A 19,527-nucleotide genomic window follows, 5' to 3' on the forward strand; every position below is an offset into this window, starting at 1 on the left:
ATCAATCCTGGATGTGAGGCTGAAGGCAGGAGCCACAGGAACCACACCTCCACTTGGAGCAGAGACTTTCAGATCTGACCTTCAACTGCTAAAAAGAGGGAAGGAGAAAAACCACTTACCCAGCCATGGCCAAGTGAAACTACCCCCAGGCAGCTGGAGAGCAGCAGCAAAAGCTGAGACTGCTGAAGGAGGATTTAAATAGCTGGTGCTAAACCCAGTCGTGATCCTACTGGGTTCACCTGCCTCCAGCACAGCCTTGATTACCCAGCCTGGGTGAAAACATGACCCTATGGCAGGCAGGTCTGTTGTTATGAGGCAGCAAAGCAGCTTATCCCCTGATTCACTCCAGCTGTGGGTGCATCCCAGGGCTGATGCTCCCCACCTGTGCCAGAACTGCCCTTGGGTTTCATCAGTCACCTGAAGACTCTGCCCCTAACTATCAAGCCAAATCAGCTCTGTGGGATTTTGTGGGCTTAGAACTGGCCATCAGGGCTCCCAGTTTACAGTGAGAATTGGCAGCAGGTATGTGGGTCCAGCAGCTCCTCCTCCCTGCAGGAGATGACAACTTGCAGAATGGGGCAGGAGGAGACAGCTATGGGCTACACCTGGCTTTGGTTTTCCTTACATTCAGTATGCATATGCTCATATGCAGTATGTTCAGCCTGAATATACTGCTTTCTCTAGCACTGATCATACATTTGCTTGTCATTACAGTGCCTATAAGTAAATACAGAGAAATAAATAAGAATACTTAGCACTTTAAGCCCATTAAAGCATTGGCAAAGTTTCACATGAGATGGTCTTTAAAGCTTGATGTATGGCAATAAAATTAGTTCAGAAAGAGACAGCTGCATAAAAACAATGTATGCCTTCACATAAAACTGTGAAAAATATTTTGCCTGGCACAGATTTTAAGGTAGGGTTATTTATTGGAGCTATGCTTCAGTAATTTACAAAATACACAATCTGATAAACAGGAGCGTCAGATGCTTGCGGAGGAGAAGACCAATGTGCACTGATTTCAGCTAATGAGTTTGAAATCACATTAGGCTCATATCAAAGATTTATACCCAATGTTGGGGAATGATCACACTTTACAGAATCTGACAGCTAACAAAGTAAAATTAAAAATAAGGGGAGTAGCAGGCCGAAAAGATTATCTAAAAAGAAAATATGAAAGGAATATCTAATAACTAAAGATTAATTTCTTTTAAAGAATCTAGGAGCATCAAGTTCGAGTTAAAACTAATATATATTTTTTAAATCATGCTTCTGGACTATGTGTGTCAGAAAAAAAACATCCAATCTGTGTCTTTGATCCAGTTAGCAGTAATAGAAAACAGTTTCCCAGAGAGTGATGCAAAAGAAAAACAGATTCGTGAGAGCCTCCACTCCTTATTTATAGCTTTATGCAATTTTTATCTCATATCCTTCTTCCTGTCCTTTAATTGAAAAGCAAAATTTATACCTAAGAGCAACAGTGCAATGAGAGATGGTGCCTGTAGATTGGATTTGAGTCTCTAAAGTGAACTGAGTCACATGAATGATGCAGTGCTCTAGTTTTGGTGTGCTCTTTGCTATCTGGTTAATGATATCGTGAGACAAAGGCACAGGACCAGCAGCAGCAGGCTTAGCTAGCTCTTTCTTGCCCTGTTTTAAAGTGGTAACTGTAGTGGACTCAATTCACACAGGCCAAATTAAAATAGGACACCTTGCTCTCTGGAAATTGTAAAATGAGACAGAAACCTCATATTTTTAAACAAATATTAAAGGTGTATGTCTTTTAACAAGACCTTCAGCTTAAGAAAATAGATTGCTTTACCTTTTCATATCAGATAAAAAGTTTCAAATAGTCAATGACAATTTGTACTGGTTCTCCATTTACGCCTGGACTACCACTGAGCCTGTCTCGCATGAGGAAGGTCCTATTCATGCCTTCTCTTAGTTGTCCATATAATGAATTCTCATTACAAATTGAAGCCTGTGCAGACACATTAAAGTCCATTTATATTCTGATATGTACATACGCGTTAATTCAGATTATATTCCTCTGATTGCACAAATTAATTGCTCTCTGATGAATTTTACCACACCTCATTTCTAAGGGTTTCTCCTGAAAGTACACTGAAAAGGTCAACAACACGATCAAAAGCTACCCTGTTCAACATGCTTTGAAGATTATAATTATATCTAATTAGAAATTTTTGCAATTAGCACACATCGTAAGTTTTCCATTCTACGAATTAATAAGATCCTTTTGTATTTATTTACCCTGCCAAACATGTGTGCATGTACCACCCAGCTGCTATTGTTAATGGACTATTTCAGCTCAGCGAGGACAACGGGATGTCACCATTATTTGGTATTTTTCTCAGGCAAAGATCTCCCTCTGCCTGAAAGTTTAGGCCCAGTGTCTGCAGCCTGACCAGGACTCCCAGGACAGAAAAAGAATACAAATGAGCTGATATTTAATGTCACAGATATTAGTAGTACTCTGTGTCTTTGTGCAATTTTTTTCATGAAAAAATGTTAATGTGAGGAGAAACTACTGAGGTATTGGGTATTCTGTGGTGACCGCTGTACATAGCCACTAAGCAAAGGAGAGGCACAAAACCAATGCATTTCTGAGTCTGCCAGAAGGCACATTTTTCTAATTCAGAAGGGTACAGATAACAGATTAGTATTCCAGGTATTGGTTGATTTTCAGCTTTTCTCCGAAAGCTACACATGCACTTGTACCCCAGAGAGCAATATAAGAGCAAGACTGTCAAGCTTCATCTTTGCTGTAGACTAATTACAAAACCTAGGAGCCTAGTTTGCAAAACTGGGCTTCCTTTGCTGCCTATCCATGCTATTTTATGTATCTTAACAATATGGGGGATATTTTATTATGGTAACAGATATGCTCAGTTTCTGGGTCTGTTTGAAACAGCAACACAGGACAGCGACAGTATTTGCAGCACCATCAGGAGGAAAAGCTGGCAATGTGCTAAGTTTGTCTCAAATTAATTACCTGCTGAAATCACAACAACAATTAGTTTGTTAATTTGAATTTTACCTAGGATACAAACGTAAAAAGAAGAAAACATTAAAAAAAGCGAAAAGCAGTAATGGTGAAATCGAGGTTTGGTTGTCATCTCTTGGGACAGGATCTCTCTCTAACAGTCCATCACAAACATACATGGCTTTGATTGAAAGCCCATTGCTCTCAGGAAGATTGGATTACTTTCCAAGCACAAGAAGGAAGCATCATTCCTCTTCCAGAGTATACCTGGGGCTTTCACATCACCATTCATTTAGGGTAGCAACTCACAACATAGCCTGTTCCACAGCAACATCATATCAAACTTCATTTAGAGAACGGCTCATCTGTAAGTCTGTCTGTTGTCTGAGTATGCCCAAAACTGCCGGGAGATCTAATGACTAGTTTAATGATCAGATTTTAATATTCCTGAGCTGCCACCACATCGACACTTTCACTGGATTGGATTCACACGTACCCTACAGAGCCATTTGTGTATCTACTTGTACATCCTCAGGCATGTTCTGTGCCCATTTGCTCACTGTCTTGGATGTAGTATCTCTTTGGAACACAAAGAGCTAATTATAAATAGAAATAACAATAAAAAGCCTTTTATCCCTCAAGGCAAATTTTCTTTGAACCTACATACATTTAGCATATATGTGGCTTCCATATCTCAGCTTGAAGATTTACAAATGTATTACTGAGTGTTGATAAAACTCTTCAGGTTTGTTTATATTTCTTACGTTCACCATCCAACTGAACGAAATCTCCTTTTGTAGGATCTTCCTCCATCAGTGATGTCAATATAACAATCCCTCACCATCAAGGGAAACATGAGTCAGGTCTCTCATTAGAATTGTTTCATTAAATCCTTCTTTATTGTCCCAGAAAATTCAGGAAAAAGTGAAATTTCATTCATTGCTCAGCTACAACTGTGATGTGACTTCTAATTGACCTTGACATTTGAGAACTTCACAAGATGGCAAATTACTAAGAGGACCTATAAGTCAGTCAGGTTAAGAGAAGTCAAGCAGTGAATAGCAAGAAGGGCAACACAGCCAACAGTATGTAAATTAGGAATTGTATTTAAGCCAACATATTGCATTATGCATGAAAAGGTGAGTAATAGCAAATAGTTTAAGAAATCTGTCTACAATTAATGAATCCTAAATAGCTTTATTAATGTAGGTCAAATTCCATCTTCTTGTGGGAATTTGACATTTACTAATATGCCCCTGTATGAATTATTCAAAGAAGATATATTTAATATATAGACAAAACTGTATTGAGTGTGCTCTTCACAAAGGCTGCATTATACTTGTATTACAAAATCTACGGGGGCTACTTAATTTCTAATCCAGTAATCATTAATTAAATAATATTTAAATCATACTTTAATATATCTAAATCCAAATGTTATGCAGAAGTCTGTAAAATATTGTTTTATTTGTAGCCTGTAGCACAATGTCATTGCCCATCACAGAGCAGGTATTCAAATGCTGTCTTTTGTTCTTGTAAAATATAAACCTAGTATCAACTCCCACTGTGAAGAAAAACTATGATTAATAATTAAATTACAGTGCATTAAACTTACTTAACTTAAGTTCACCAGCTGGGAAAATTCTGTGCCTCTGGACTTACCAATAACTCCTAATCTTGCTGTTGCCTGTACCTTTTTTTTTTAAGTTGTATTATAATTTTCTTTATTGGAATTTCATTAAAAATGGTAATGTCATTACTCCTGTTAATGCTTAAAACCAACACCATAATCCTGAATTTTAATTAGTAATTATAATTAATCATTATTTCATTAATGAAATGTTTAGTTGCTAATTGTCTTTGAGCACCCCAGTCCCTAGGCTTATAAGCATTTCACAACATTTAATTTCTCATAGTTTCTGATTAAGTGGAACCATCAACCTTATTCACTTTTAACACTTTCATGTGGTGCAGTACCTAGGGCCTTTTATTTACTATTTACACCTCTTCAAATGGATGACTTCAAGTCCTGATTAGCGTTTCATTAACAGGGAAACAAATGCCTCAGGTACGCAGCAGACAACACAAAGATACCTGGGAGGTAAAAATAGTTCATCCAGGGTTCTTTCCACTCACTTTGCTGTAACTGTAGCTGTAGATCTTAATTTTCCACTGTGGCAATATCACACAGGTCTGGGCTACTCCACCTGACATTTGGCAACACAAGGAATGGCCAAAATTAACACTTGCGCTCCCTACAGAGGGAGAGTGGGTGCTGGAGGGTCCCATGGTCTTCATGGGCATGGGCAACTGCGCCCCCGACTACGACAGCTGGGGTGTTTGGAATAAGGTGGGATGATCTTGGGCCAGTCTGGTTAGATGCAAAGACACGTAGACACAGCGAAGATGTAATCTGCTTTTAGAAAACCTGGCTCAACCCTAGGATGACTGCAAGCAGAAATGTGCCAGTGCAACGGCTGGGATCCATTCACCATGAATTTTGAAAGATGAAATATAATGCGCAAAATTTTGCGATGTGTAACTTATTGAACTATTCTTATAAAAATGTCTAGTGGCTCCTTCTTGGGATTAATTAAAAACAGATGCTGGCTAGCCAATGGCTGGGATAATAAACTGCCTGCTCTTTTTGTCACGGGGCCGGAGGGCACAAGAACCAAGGAATTCAAAATAAACAGCTTAGTTTATGTGTGTGTGCTCTAAAAAACCCTAACGTCTCACTGACTGTACTGAACTTGGGCAAAACTTCAGGGGAATGGGTTGAATCACAAATCCCTCTATCCCAGGACCTGTCTCCATCGGTGACTGGTAGTGGGTCCCAAGGACAGCACAGAAGAACAGGTTGAGCGTATGTTGACACTTCCCCAAATTCTTCTCCCACTCTGGATTTCCTGAACCAGGCTCCTTTTATAAGTTACTTATAAAAGTCTAAAAGTGATTAATAGTTATTATACGTATACTACAGACATGCGTATTATGCATTAGACGTGGTCCTAAATACAACCAAAGAAAGCTTTAGAGATGATTGCAAGTCATGGTGATAATTGTTTTTTGAAGCTGTGGGGCTGTATAACAATTGGCTCACTGATGAACAAATGTATCACTGCTAACACTAATACATTAACCTTTAATTTATAAATGGAACTCAGTATGGAGTGTAGCCAATTTGATCTGCAAAAGGGGTTGTGAATCTTACAAGGAATGACTGATATTCTGCATCACCATTTCCTGAGCTAAGGTTCACAGGTTACTGACAGCCTGTGCAGCCCTTGCTGGAAACCTCATCTGGTCCACAGAGACGTAACACCCCCTGGGAATTTTTAATTTAATGCACCTTGATAAGGCTGCATGCTATCCCTAAGAAATTATGAGGACTAACAAATGGATGCTGGCCCAAAAGGTAGAAAGCCAGAGTTCTGGCACCGCTGTTATGCCAAGCCAACATTCACTGCATAAAATCTTGGAAATTCAAAATAAGAATTAACTGGAGGTTTTGGTGAAAATCTGATATTTTTGTTTCTGCACAGATCTTCTTATTCCAGGAGAAGTAAAACAACAGAAATACATAGCATTTTTAAACCCATGTATTTTTTGGTACAACAATAAAATAGTATTCCTTTAAGTTACACAAGTGTCTTCTTATCTGGTGATAAGTACACAGAACATTCTTGGGGGCGGGGGGAAATACTTCCGTAAATTATTTTCTGCTTATTTTACACTGACTGTTCTTTAATATGCCTAATCACGTGCAGTCTGTTACAATGAAGCACAAAGGACATCTTTTCTTCTTTTCAGAACACGATGTTAGATATTTGATGGCTACCCAAGAGAGGGTCAGTGAAAATGTCTAGAAATATGGTGGGATTTACATATAAAGAAGGGCTGGATTTTGAAAGAGGCACACTGCTCAGGGAGGCACCTCCTTCAGTCAGTGCTTGAGTCCATTGGCACCAGTTGGAGTATTTGTCTTAGGGCTGAAGGTTCAGAATACAAATCTCGGCCGCAATGCACTCAGGGACAAGAACTGCATGAAATACAGTACCAGAAAACAGACTTCCTCATGGTTCACCATCTGGATATTATCTAATTATTAATTAGGAGACAGAAGATACGAAGGAAGTTACCTCTCCATAAGGTGTGGTCTGCCCCCAGGAGTATCTGACAACGCACACATCCAAAACAGTGATATTTAGAGACAAGGGCATTTAATTGAGATTTATACCGTATTTTCTTGGCGGCAGAGGAAATAAACATGCAGAAAGCCAAGAGCATTTTTCTGTGTTATGGGCTGAAGGATGATAGAAGTACATGTCTACTTACTGCACCTCTAAGAGTAACTGGGATGCTGTGCTCCGTAAAATGTTATGTTACTAATGTAGTACTTGATTCAGAGAGAGAAATTCTTAAAAGATCATTTTGAAGCAGATGGGGGATCAATAGTTTCCTGTACAGTCTGTACTCTCTATAGACCAAATAGTATTCATATATCTGAAGTTTAGCAGATGGTGTTTTTGCATTAATTTTCTAAACTACCAACTGTAGGATACTCTGTTTTCAGAAAACCAGTTGCCTTAAGGCTTGAATTTTTAAAAGTATTTCAAATGTTTTCATGTGGTGTAAGCACACCTCTTTCTCAGGTTTTCTCTCCCAAAGGTGCCGTTCTGATTTTGGATCTCAAAAAAAAGAACTGGCAACAGGCTCAGACGTGCGGGTTCATACTATGTTTATAACAGGAGGGAGCGATACGGCAGCAGCGTTTCACCATTTGCTCCACTCTGTCTGGCCACAGAGCCACCCCCTCTGCCATCGCACTACTTTGCTGCTTAGAAGGAAGGAAACCAAATTGGTGGGTGGGAAGTACAATAAAACCATTCGACATACTCCCGAGATGACAAGGACCATTTGCTTCTGTTTCAGATCAGTCTCCAAAGCCCGCTGCACACTTGGAGCACCTGTTTTCATCTATCTGCACTTCTTCTCTGATTTAAATTATTTATGTAAACAAAAGAAAACCTGAGGAATTATGAGAAGGCATAGCGCCTCCGAATACTTTAAAGATACTGGATTCTTCTTTTTTGGCCAGCTGTCACAAGCAACGCTTTTGAAAATTTTACTATAGGTATATATATCAGGGCAGAAAAAGTTGCATGAAGTTTGCTGTCTCACAGATTTTATTTGAGTTCCTAAAGAACCCCTCAAAACTGAGAAGTCTTTGATCCACACCAAAGGGGGAGAAAAAGAAAACTCCAGAGAAGAATAAAAATCCTCCTACTTTGCACCTGCCTTAACTGCAGTCAGTGTGTATTATTTATCATCCTCGCCTCACTTCTGCATTGCTCTAAGCATGCCGAAGTCATTCAATTTAGCTTTTCAGTTTGGTCAGCCTGCCAGGAAGGAGTAATCTTGCCTTCACCTTCCCTAGCCCTCTTCTGAACGCAAATATAGTGTGACTGCTAATTTGCTGATTTATACAAGGTTTAATCCACTAGAGTCATAAAATATTAAAGGAATCTTTCTTCAGTAAATTTACAGCTAAATAAAATCGTAGCTCTCAGGACTTGCAAGAAACTAGAGTGACATTTTATTTGCTTGAAATGCATTTTCTGATTCAGTGAGGTGGACTGACATGGACAGCTTGCTTATTTAAACCACAGCGTACGCAGTGTGCTTGGGTGGTATCTTCTGAGAGAGAAAATTTGTTTCCTTATTTCACAGAACAATGCAGCTAATGCCTTCATCTCATCTTTTATTGTTACTACTAAATAATTGTAATGAAAGAGCAGATAGATTCTGCTATAATTAATGCAAAATAATTAAGAGAAAACCCTGAATTAGTGCAAGATGGAAGCTTGGCTGAGTTTGGTTGAAAAAACATCCCCAAGCACCCTGGAAAACCTTGACATAAGATCTCTCCTTCCTCCTCCCAATTAACAACTAACAGAGTTGGTATCCATGTCTACTGCAAAGTGAAGACTATGGTGTAAAGACTCAAAGGACCAGATAAAGGAGATTAAGTTTCCTATAGCACATATTTCTATCAGTGTATAATTCTGCAACCACCAACAGCCTAGGCGGCACATCATGAAGAAAAAAAAAAATATTTCCCCCCCTGCATATTTCAGATTGGAGGGAGGTCAGACAATAATTTGATTGTAAGACTATTAATTTCATCCCAAGTGTGATCCTGTCCATTTTTATTTCCATGCTTTATTTTCAAGGGTCAGACTGCTCCATTTTGCTTTCCTGAGTATGTTACAGGGGTCAAACAGCATTTTTAGCTATAAAAATATGCTATTCTTATTAGAATAAAATCTTTTTATAACAAGTACGTTTTAGCCTGAAATCAGAGTTGTTCTTTAGCATGGTTTGGAGGCCCTTATTGACAAAGTTAAAAACGATTAAAGATTTTAAATCTTCACGTGTGGTTTTCTAGATACAATCATAGTGTGGATTTGCTGATTTTCAGCCTACAAGGCAGAACACCCAGTCCTTGAAGAAGACCAATTAACAACCACTCCAAAAAATCCTATATTTTCTACACAATTTTCAGAATCTGGCAGTTTCTGAATCCCCCAACTTCGCAGTATTGCAGAGAATCTATTCAAAGTACATCTGCATCGCTCAAGATAATCTCTCTGATGTAACAAAACCAAACCACAAAACAAAAAAAAGGTCTGCTCTCTCTGAGTTTTTTTAAAAAGGGGATTAAAAAATTACCATCTTCAGCTGCTCTTCTAATAGCAAGCCTGCATCAGAAGAAATAATCTCCCTTGCTTCTTCATCACAGAAGTAAGAGTGTTTCCTTAAGGATATAGCACTGTGGGTATAATCTGATTTACAACTGAGATCACTCAAAACTTTACCGTAAGCTTTCAAAACTTGCCTCAGATGAAGATGAAGTGCATTGCTGCACTTCTGCAAGCACCGAAAGCCCTGGCACTGCCCCTGCTGCAAACCAACGTCAGCCACTCCCAGGCGTCCCCCAGCTGCCGGCCCCGCAGCCCCGCTGAGCACACGCTCGGCCGCACTGCTGTGGCACACGGATATTTCCCAATACGCTGGGCACTAGGAAATATTTAACCACTCTCATCTCTACGTCAGGATTGGCATTGCCTAATTAAAATATACCTCATTTCAAGCTCCATAATTTATTCTTTTAAAATATTTATTTCATCTCATTACTGACCTATAGGAAATCATGTTGTTATATTAAGATATTTGGGTTCTATACAAATGTTTACATGTAGCATAAAAAGCCCATTGTTTCCTTCCATCTTGAGATTTTTCTGTTCTCTCCCTGTACTCTGATGTTTCTGTATCCATTGCGTGTGAAGCAGCATGTCAGCTGGTAAGTCAGCTGCATCACTTCTTAAAACTGAGTTTCTCATTACATTTTCTTCTGGTTTATCTTTAAAAATTGACACTGTTTAGCAGCCATCCTCCTGCAGATCTGCAAGTGGGCTGCTCCATTGCCCTTCATACTGGGTTCATTTATCACCATTCACTTCTCTCTCAAACCTTGCCTCTTTCCATAACAAATGTTCCTATAATCTCTTTTTCTTCTTTCCCCTAAACCTGCATAGTAACTTGCCATAGTTTCTGCAAACCTCAGAACGGCATTAGGTGTAGCTTTGAATTCAGCTGCTGGCTAAACTCTGCCTGCTTGAGCCGAAAGCCCTGGGTCAGTGCACCTCTGCTCTTGCCTTGATGAGTCGCTGTAACCTGCTGCAGCTCCGACTAACCCCAATTCCACCCTTACATGATCCCATACTCCTCCCAAATGTAAGTCTTTCACTAGCCCTAAACTCATCTTCATTTAACTTAATGCCAATTCCTACTCTGGGAGACTCCAGCCATAGGTCTACATATGGTGGATGCTAACTTGTTATACCAGATGCTTCAGCTATCTACAGGGGTCTGCCACGTGGCAATGAAATTGCCAATATGTATTTTACAATTCAGTTCTCGGCTGTTGAGGATCCTGAAACTCTGAAAATTTCAGGAGTTCAGTTGCAAAATGACGTGTGCTCCAAGCACTAGCCTCTGCTATCAGTGCTGTCATTGTACTTTTCATTCAACCAGTGATTTATTTTTTCTCTCAAAGCCTTCCTTCCCTACTACTACTACCAAGCCACAGCTTGGTCTGAAACTATTTCCATCACTTTGCCCATCACCTGTTTACGTACTATATGTATGTAGTAGTGAAGATGGTTGGAACGTCCAGCGTTTGGGGGTTCTTGCAATGGGATTTATCCACCAAGAGACAAACTTGATTTATGTGTTGCAGACTTTACGCCTTCAGCTCTGTTTTGACATGCCCTCATACATTCAATATTCATTCCCTTCACTCTTATCCTTGCAGTTGTTGAGTTTATAAATCCTAATCTGTCTCTCTGGGATGGTGACGTTATATTGCGCCTTGTGTGATTCTCTGGCTCTCTCGAGATTCATATCATTTATTAACTGTTTGCAAAAACACGAGACTGGAAAAAAGCTTTAATGCAGGGCCATGGATTAATCATAGTTATCAAAGCTCCTTTTTAAAATGGATAGCAACAAAGCATATACACACACACTGCAGTTAAAATTTAAATTGCATTACTAAATTACTTTTTCCATTTGTATATAAATTATGCATCTAAACAGAAGTGTTAATAATTTAAGTTATTAAGTTGCTCAGCTAACATCAGACCTTAATTAGTCTTTAGTATATCTGTAAAGTATAAATAGGTTGATTAGAACATGTAAATTTATTGTATGTCTTTTCAGCTCTTAGTACAAAGTGAAAATTTGTTTTTTGTTTGGGGAGTTTAGGTATCGCAATCACTGTGTATACTTGCAATTTTATTGCTGTTTTCTCTTACAGGCAACAAACAGGAAAGAACATAAAGAACTATTTAAACAAACTCAGAATTTTACTAGTAACAGGTTTTGGACATGCTTGGGACTTTCACTGTGAAACACGCTCTGAGTGATGAAGTAAAGATTTACTGCCATGGAACTAGCCGCAAGGAAATATTCCGAGGCAAAACAGTGTATCACGGTTGAATCAGAAGCAGGACCCTAGGTTCAACAACACTGGGGAAATACTGATGATGGAAAAAAAGTCACTGATCTAAAAACTGGAAAAGAGTTTCGAAAGTTACTGCCTTTGCCTTCACAAACACAGCTAACCCGATCGTCACATGCTCTTTCTTTGCTTCCTGACCAACAAGAGATGCCACCTGCTTGCCTGCTTGCAGTGGACCTTCTTTTATTTACGTATCACATATTTCTAACTGGCTTTGAGTTTTATTTGGGGGTGGAGAGGGCATTAATTTAAATATAAATGAACAAATATTATGCTTTGAAAATAACACAGGCATGGTTCAATAAAAAAAGTTGAGAGCAGGCCTGATCTTATGGCTAGAAAGTTGAAAGTGGGTCTAGTATGCATGAATCCATAGGCACATGTGCACCTTGTCATTGCAGTAGCCATCCTCAGCACCTTCGGCCACACTCCCTGCAGAATGGTGATTTGCCATTCAAAGGGACCACTGAGGTTCTGGAGACACCTGAAAATGATGAAGCACCTCACCAGTGTCATGGATGGACACAACTGGTGCTGCCATCCTCTGCAAGACCACCAGCTGCTGGGAATGAACCCCCTAAGCTGTGATAACGGTGGTGCTGAACAGTCTGTAGTGTTAATGGCTCAACCAGATGAGGCACTTGAGCCTGGTCCCGTGTCCCTGCAGACATGGCAGAGTCCCAGATCTCATTTTGCATTTATGTATTTGCTCAGCTGGACCAGGGCCTTTTTCGCTCCCCCTCCAGGCAGGACTGTGGCTCTGAGAGACTCAGGCCCATTTTCTGTTTTCCTCTTTGCAGTCAGTCCTGCAGGTTTTCCCCCCTTGGAAGCAGCTTCTCTCACAGCATTCAGAAATATATTTTTTTTTCTTTCTTCGTACATCTAAGACATTTCCTTGGACTTGTGAGTTGTATTCTTCAGTACAAAGTCCTTCTCAGTGAACTGTAAGAGCCTTTGTCTCCCAGCCCTGCTTCACCCGCTACTGGTACTGCTGCAATTTCAGAGATTCATTTTTCATCCTCTGCCTTCAGTACTTTTTTCCTCAGCAGTTTTGAAAAGACATGACTATGGAAGTTTTCTAGGTACTGCTGTGCCAGTTTAAAAGTATATTTCATCTCTTTAGTGCTTGATTTTCTTTCCAAGACGTGAGAATTATACAAAAAACCCCGCCCCAATGACCAGCTGTGTTCCTCTGTTGAAGAAGATGTATGTGTACACACAGAAAGACATCTGTAAGTGAGGAGAGGAACTGCACTCAGAGTGTGTGAGGATGAAGTTTTCTAAACTAAACTCTCTTTCACAAAAGTCCAGCTTCAGGGAAAAAAAAGTAACAGTAACAGTTAACACAAAGCCATCAGCATTTCCATGTGAATTATGAAGAGGAAGAGTGACTATTACCATCCAAACGAGAGAAAACTGTCAGTCTTCATCATACATAGACAAAGGTTTTAATTTGAAAATTTTGCTAGGAAGTTTCCAAACAACAAATACGTCCCTTTATCAATGTCCACCTTTGTTCATAATGTCCAGCTTCATAAATAAACTTTCTGAAGCCATGAGCCACCAATCATCCTGTGAGCAGAGTCCTGTGACTTTGCTGCGCTACCACATTACAGTGAAATTCAGATGCAGTCTAATGCCAGTGAACCTCATCCCTCAGATAAAAAATGATACGTATCTCCTCCTAAATTATAGGAAAGATGTGATATCTGCCTCATCAAACAATACGGAGATCCTAGAGGCTGAGCTATTGCAGTTAACGAGGCAGTCCCAGACCAAGCACCCTAACCTAAGAGGTCAGAAACCGAAAATGTGCCCATAATTTGCAAACATTTTAATTTAATTTTTCAATTAAAACCCCTCCCTTGCAGATCTCTTGCAGATCAGGGCGCTTTGATCCACTCAGGGAACGTAAGTGTGGTGCCTGTCGTACGTGAGCAGGTCCCTCGTGCCGCGCTGCTGGGCAAAAGGCACAGCCGCGCCGGCCTGGCTCGCGATGGCCGTGCTGTGGCAAAGAGCAGCGCGGAAACTTGGATCTGGGCAAAACTCAACTACAGACATTTTCTTGAAAAAAGAGTGAATCCATCTTTGCTAGTGTTGACAAATGTCTGACTCAAAAGTTCCTCTGGGAGACTGCTTTGCTGCTTCTTCCAGGCTTAACGGAGGTTATTAACAAAAAGTGTTTTTTGTGGCTTTTGTCCCCACGTTTAACCCTTTGCTTCCTAGACAGCACTCATTATCCAAGGGTCAGGAATTTCCCCTTAAGCCCAGTCACAAAGTCTCTGCTACAGAACAATCCTAAACCAGCAGACACTAATTAGGGCATCATCAGTCTGTAATTCAGAGGGCCCTGTTTTCCCACTCTCCAGAGCTAAAAGGCAGCAAGACCCCGATGTGGCCACCCCAGCACTCCGCTGAAGCTGCTCAGTGCCGGGCAGCAGCTCCACCAGGCAAGAAACGTGAGCCCTCACCGACACGTGAGTCACAGCCCTCCACCACCACCGTTTCCAAAGGCCAGGAGAGCCAGCGCAGCTCCAGAACTGCTTCCAACCCCCCCATTTCAATTATGCATCATCTAATTCTATTGTTTGTCTCAAATACATTGCACCGAAGTTTCACTACGTGTCTCTTTCTGCCCTTTCTTTGGAGGAACAGGGAATAACCATCTCCTAGTCACTCTCTTGACGTTATCCTATGATTTTTAGAGATCTCTGTATTTCCTCCCTTCTTTGTCTCTTTTCCAACTGGAGAACCTTAACCTATTTAGTCTGCCTTCCCGGGGAAGTCGTGTGGATTTTCCTGAAACTGTTTGGTCAAATGCGTTTCACTGAAATTTCCTGACATCCAAAAAATTCAATTCTGTACTGAACTCAAATATAACAAATGCAATATGGCCAAAAGGAGGTTTTGTTTATAGAAAGATGTGAGTTCTGGGAAGAAAAGGGAAGGAAGATCATAATGGATGCTGCATTTCAATATTAAGTGTATCAAAAATGTTTCTGGTTTCTTTTGCAATTTCACATCTTTGTTGTGTCCCAGCCACAACGTAGTAATTTTCATGTATTCTCCAGTTCAAATGCACATCTCTCCACAGGCCTTTTTTAATTAGCAAGAATATTTTATAAGAAAATATTATGTCTCACAAAGTTACAGCAAACTTAACACTTGTGTGACTACAATCTCACCGAAATAAATGCTCAGACTGGTTTCCTAAAAACCTAAAACTGGTTTCGCTAAAGACAGAATCTCATTTGCAATCCTGGTTTGGGACAGAGCAGTTATATTTTAAACCACTTCAGATTAAAAGTTCTTGCTAGCCTTAGATGATGAGAAAATCATACATTTTTAAAATCAATTTGCAGGGATAGAAACAGCTCAAAGATTCAAATTCAGGGTTACGCAGCAGACACATACCTGTATGACTGTTTGTAATTTACACCTCCAAATTGTTTTCATAAATATGTAATGCTAAAAGAGGGATACTTTTGCTAGGCACTTAATTTTTTATATATTGGATAAGTTATTTAAATTATTTACTCAAATTTCTAGCAACTGAGCTATGTCTGGTTCACACATGTTTTCAAAACCCAATCTTTTACAAGAGAAACTGGGTCTAAAGATCCTGGAGACTTCCACATAAAAATCGGAGGCAGGGAGGGGAGGAGGTCTGAGGACAGCGAGTGCGACATCTGATTTTAGGCATCTAATTCAAGTGACATGGCCCAGCACCCCTCCCCCTGCAATCAGCACAGCTGAGGTCCCTACCATCGAGGAGGGCCCTTACCCAACTTGAACAGATTTGCACGGATTAATATCACTATAACACATCACTCAGCCCCGTGAAACACTCGGAGACAAATAAATGAGAAACAAGTATTAGGATGAAACCGAGTCCCTTGCTTATTTGTCCCTCATTTTGTTAATTAACCTTTTTCTTTGCAGTCATGCTGGCTATTCCTTCCCACGAAAAGCGTGAGAGCTTGGCGTGATGGTGAGCACGTCCCATGCCATGCTCCAGCGAAACCGGAGTGAGCAAACCTCACAGCCAGATCCTCTGGGCAGGTCCCTTTCCCTGCTGCCACAGGACTTACTTCAGCTTCAAAATGATTTCAAAGTGCATTAACGGAGTTCATTTTACCTCGGAGCACTATTAGGAGGTTACCATGCCATTGACTTCATTTGCTGGGGAGAGTGGATTAATTGCTTTTGTTAAGTTATCATTACTGAGGAAAAAAAATTACTTTCACTGGGAATATCTCCCCCAGGCACCACCAAGTTATCTTACAATCTCTTCACTTGTTCATTTGCTGGTAGAAACTTCATCATTTTCCCCTAATTTATATACACTCACTTATATTATATATATTCCAGACCAGTGACAGATATCTTGTCCAATATCTTGCAGCCCATCAGGGTTAGTAACAGGAGCTTTAAGCCATGGAAAACTACAAATCTCATTTTCCCAGTGGAATGTGGCTTTATTTCTAGCCTTGAAAGGCCATGAAATGATAGGCTATAAATTGCAAGTTTTAATATCTATTTATAGGCACTTCTATGGTGCACATCTATGTATAAAAAAACTTTCTGATCTCTGAAGTTCTAAAATATATTACTGTCCTCTACTTCCAAGGTCTTTTTGGTGGAAGTCACAGATCTAAAGGAGCCAGGGTTTGCAAATGGCAGGGATCCATAAGACATGGATAAATTCATGCCAAAGTACCAAACTGCTGCCTCCCTGGACACTACACTCTGTTAGAGACATTGTCCACACCAGCATCGTTTTCAGACTACTTATTCCATTAATATCTAATCAATAGTGGAAAGGAAATACAAAGTAGGTGACCAGGACAGCTGATGCAAAGGAGCACAAATCGGTTCCTTCGTGCCCCCTGTCTGCTGTGACTCACACAACACTTTTGTACGTTCTGTCACTTGTGATTAACGTGAAAGAAACAGCAAAGTGTTTCCTGCCACCGCTTTCTTCTACGCAAGAGCACAAACGTGTAACGTGTGTGAAGGATAGTTATACTGAAAACTATTTGCAGGAAGCACTTCTGGGCGGGTTGTGCCTCTGAATCTCCAGCAAAACCCTGTCCGCTCTGGCTTTGTATGCACGTCAGTGACCCATGGTGGTGAGTGCTCCGGGGATGGCAGCAGCAAGCTCCAGATGTCTACTAAAACACTGAATAAAATTTCTTCCTGAAATCAATACTTGCACTAAGCCTCAGGAGCTTCTCTTGGACTGGGGACAATGCAAGCCAAAGTGAAATTGAAAAAGCAGAAATTGCGTAGGTACTGTCAGAGCTGTTAGGAGTAGGCAGCTCTTTCTGGCAGGAACAGCCTCCAAGCCCCTTCTCCGCTGGCCTGGGGTCCTGCCGCCCACAAAGATGGCTTTTCCCAAGTCACGAGGCTGATGTGTCAGGGATGAGCAACGTGGAGCCATCGTGCAAGAGTCTGGAGCATCACCACGGCTGGGCTGCTGCTCCACGCTGCACATTTCCACCTGCAGCACCACGGAAAGCAACCCCGTAACAGAAACCGTTGCACTACCCAGAAGCAGGGGTTTCAATGGGCCTCTTCAGCCTTTGCAGGAAGTCCAAACTGGATCAGAAACGAGACCTGACTCTAATATCAGCTAATGAAAGCTGTGGACTGGGCTTATCCCTCTCTGCCTCACAGAAACCAAGGGAGTTGTTCCAGATTTGTGTCCCTGCACCAAAGCGAGGGGCCAGCCGGCAGCGCTGTTTGGCAGGACCTGCCGCAGCAGTGCACAGAAGACGATGACAGCTGCAGAGTTGATTTAAGAACTTCAAATGACTTTTTTTCCCCGTTTTTTTATGTCGACACAGGCCTGAGCAGAATGCTTAATGCTGGTGCACACAGCTACCACAGCATAAGATTTATGATTATTTTCATAACATAGGCCTTGTCAGGGATTTTTGATTTGATTTTGGTTGGATTATCTATTGCAATGCCAATAACATGTTTCACAGGTTTTTTTAGAATGCAATGCAGTCAAGGCTGGTGGAAAGCAGGGACAGACCCACTTAAATGCGATTTGTTGGTGTCCTCAATTCTAGGAGCTGCTCCCTAGGGGCTGCAAAGTTTGCAATGCTCTACAAAGGAATTTCTTAATATCTTTTTTTTTTTTTTTTCCTAGACAACTACTTCCATTAATTATTTGAATAAGATCTAACTGAGATGAAAGGCTCTGGTCTGCCTTTGATGTGAATGCATAACTATCATTAACATTTTATTATTAATAGGAGTTGTGCACACACACAGGGAAGAATAGATCCCTTCTTATTTTAAGCTAAAGCTTTGCTTCTTTTTTCCCCCTGTTCCTTTTACCTCTAATGACTAAAACAAGGGATTAATAGCCGGACACACGCCTTAGTCATGCTAACAGCCCGCAATACACCCTGTCTGTGATGGGAAGTGTTTGCCAGCCTCCAATACAAAGGTGGCAGAACAACTTCCACTGAAGTTTCAGCTCTTGAGTAACATCCTCATGTGGTCACTGTGGGGATCATGTTTTGCGTGGCTGACCACTGCCCCCGCCAGCTACCTTTTGCTGGAAAGTTTAGGCATTAATTTGCTTGTTATTTTTGCATTCCAGAACAACAAAAAAAAAAACCCAGACTTTTTCCCCTGGAGACCTCTTTGTTGGAGTTAGGTACAAGCTGCCATCTGAACCTTAGAAAGCATTTATGCCCTGCAAAGACCTTACCTACATAAGGAAACTGGACTATAACCATGACAGTGAAATTCTCTGCATGAGAAAACTACTTCAGAGAACATATTTAGACTAGGAAGAGCCACATTATAATGGTATAACTATAGAAATGCAAGTATTTTACTATGCTATTGCTGACCTATCTACAGACGTGGACAAACTTTGTATCTGAGACATTCAAGAGGCTTTAGGAAAAATTTAAAGAGTATAAACACTGCAAAAATTATTCTATAGCATAAGGAGGGTTGCCACCTCTTCGGAGTCTGGTCAAGCCTTAAGCAAGATCCAGCTTCCTCCTAACAAAAATGCATATTCTCACTCTGTATCTATTTTCCTGGTTTAGGTAAGGAGCTTGTGCTTCTTTCACAGAAATACCATGTGAGCAAATTAATGAAGCTAACAGAAACTTAACTTTTTCATTTCCAGACTATATCATTTTAACTGTGCTGGTTTTATGGTGCATTAATGTTGTTGTTGGCATTTATATGGCATATTAATTACATTGCACTCAGTTATTTTCTCTGCTAAACTTAAAAGGTCATATCCTCTGTGTATACTTTTCTATATGGAAATTTGATTTCTTTAGCATACCAAATAGAAGCTAAATCAACGAAATAATGCATTTTCTACAAAATGAGTAAACAGTATTCAGTGAAAGGACAGTTAATCTACAGGCTTGTTGTGAATGCTTGAGCAATA

The 19,527-nt window shown here is 40.4% G+C and overlaps 1 protein-coding gene across 5 annotated transcripts in view; it reads right to left on the bottom strand.

The window, feature by feature from the left end:
* The window catches only part of FHIT (fragile histidine triad diadenosine triphosphatase), a 616,103-nt gene that overhangs the window by 40,553 nt on the left and 556,023 nt on the right, over positions 1-19,527 (bottom strand). The window lies entirely within an intron of this gene.

This window comes from Nipponia nippon, unplaced genomic scaffold, assembly GCF_047370975.1.
Source record: "Nipponia nippon isolate SJK-2023a ecotype South Korea unplaced genomic scaffold, ASM4737097v1 scaffold_9, whole genome shotgun sequence".
NCBI lineage: Eukaryota > Metazoa > Chordata > Aves > Pelecaniformes > Threskiornithidae > Nipponia > Nipponia nippon.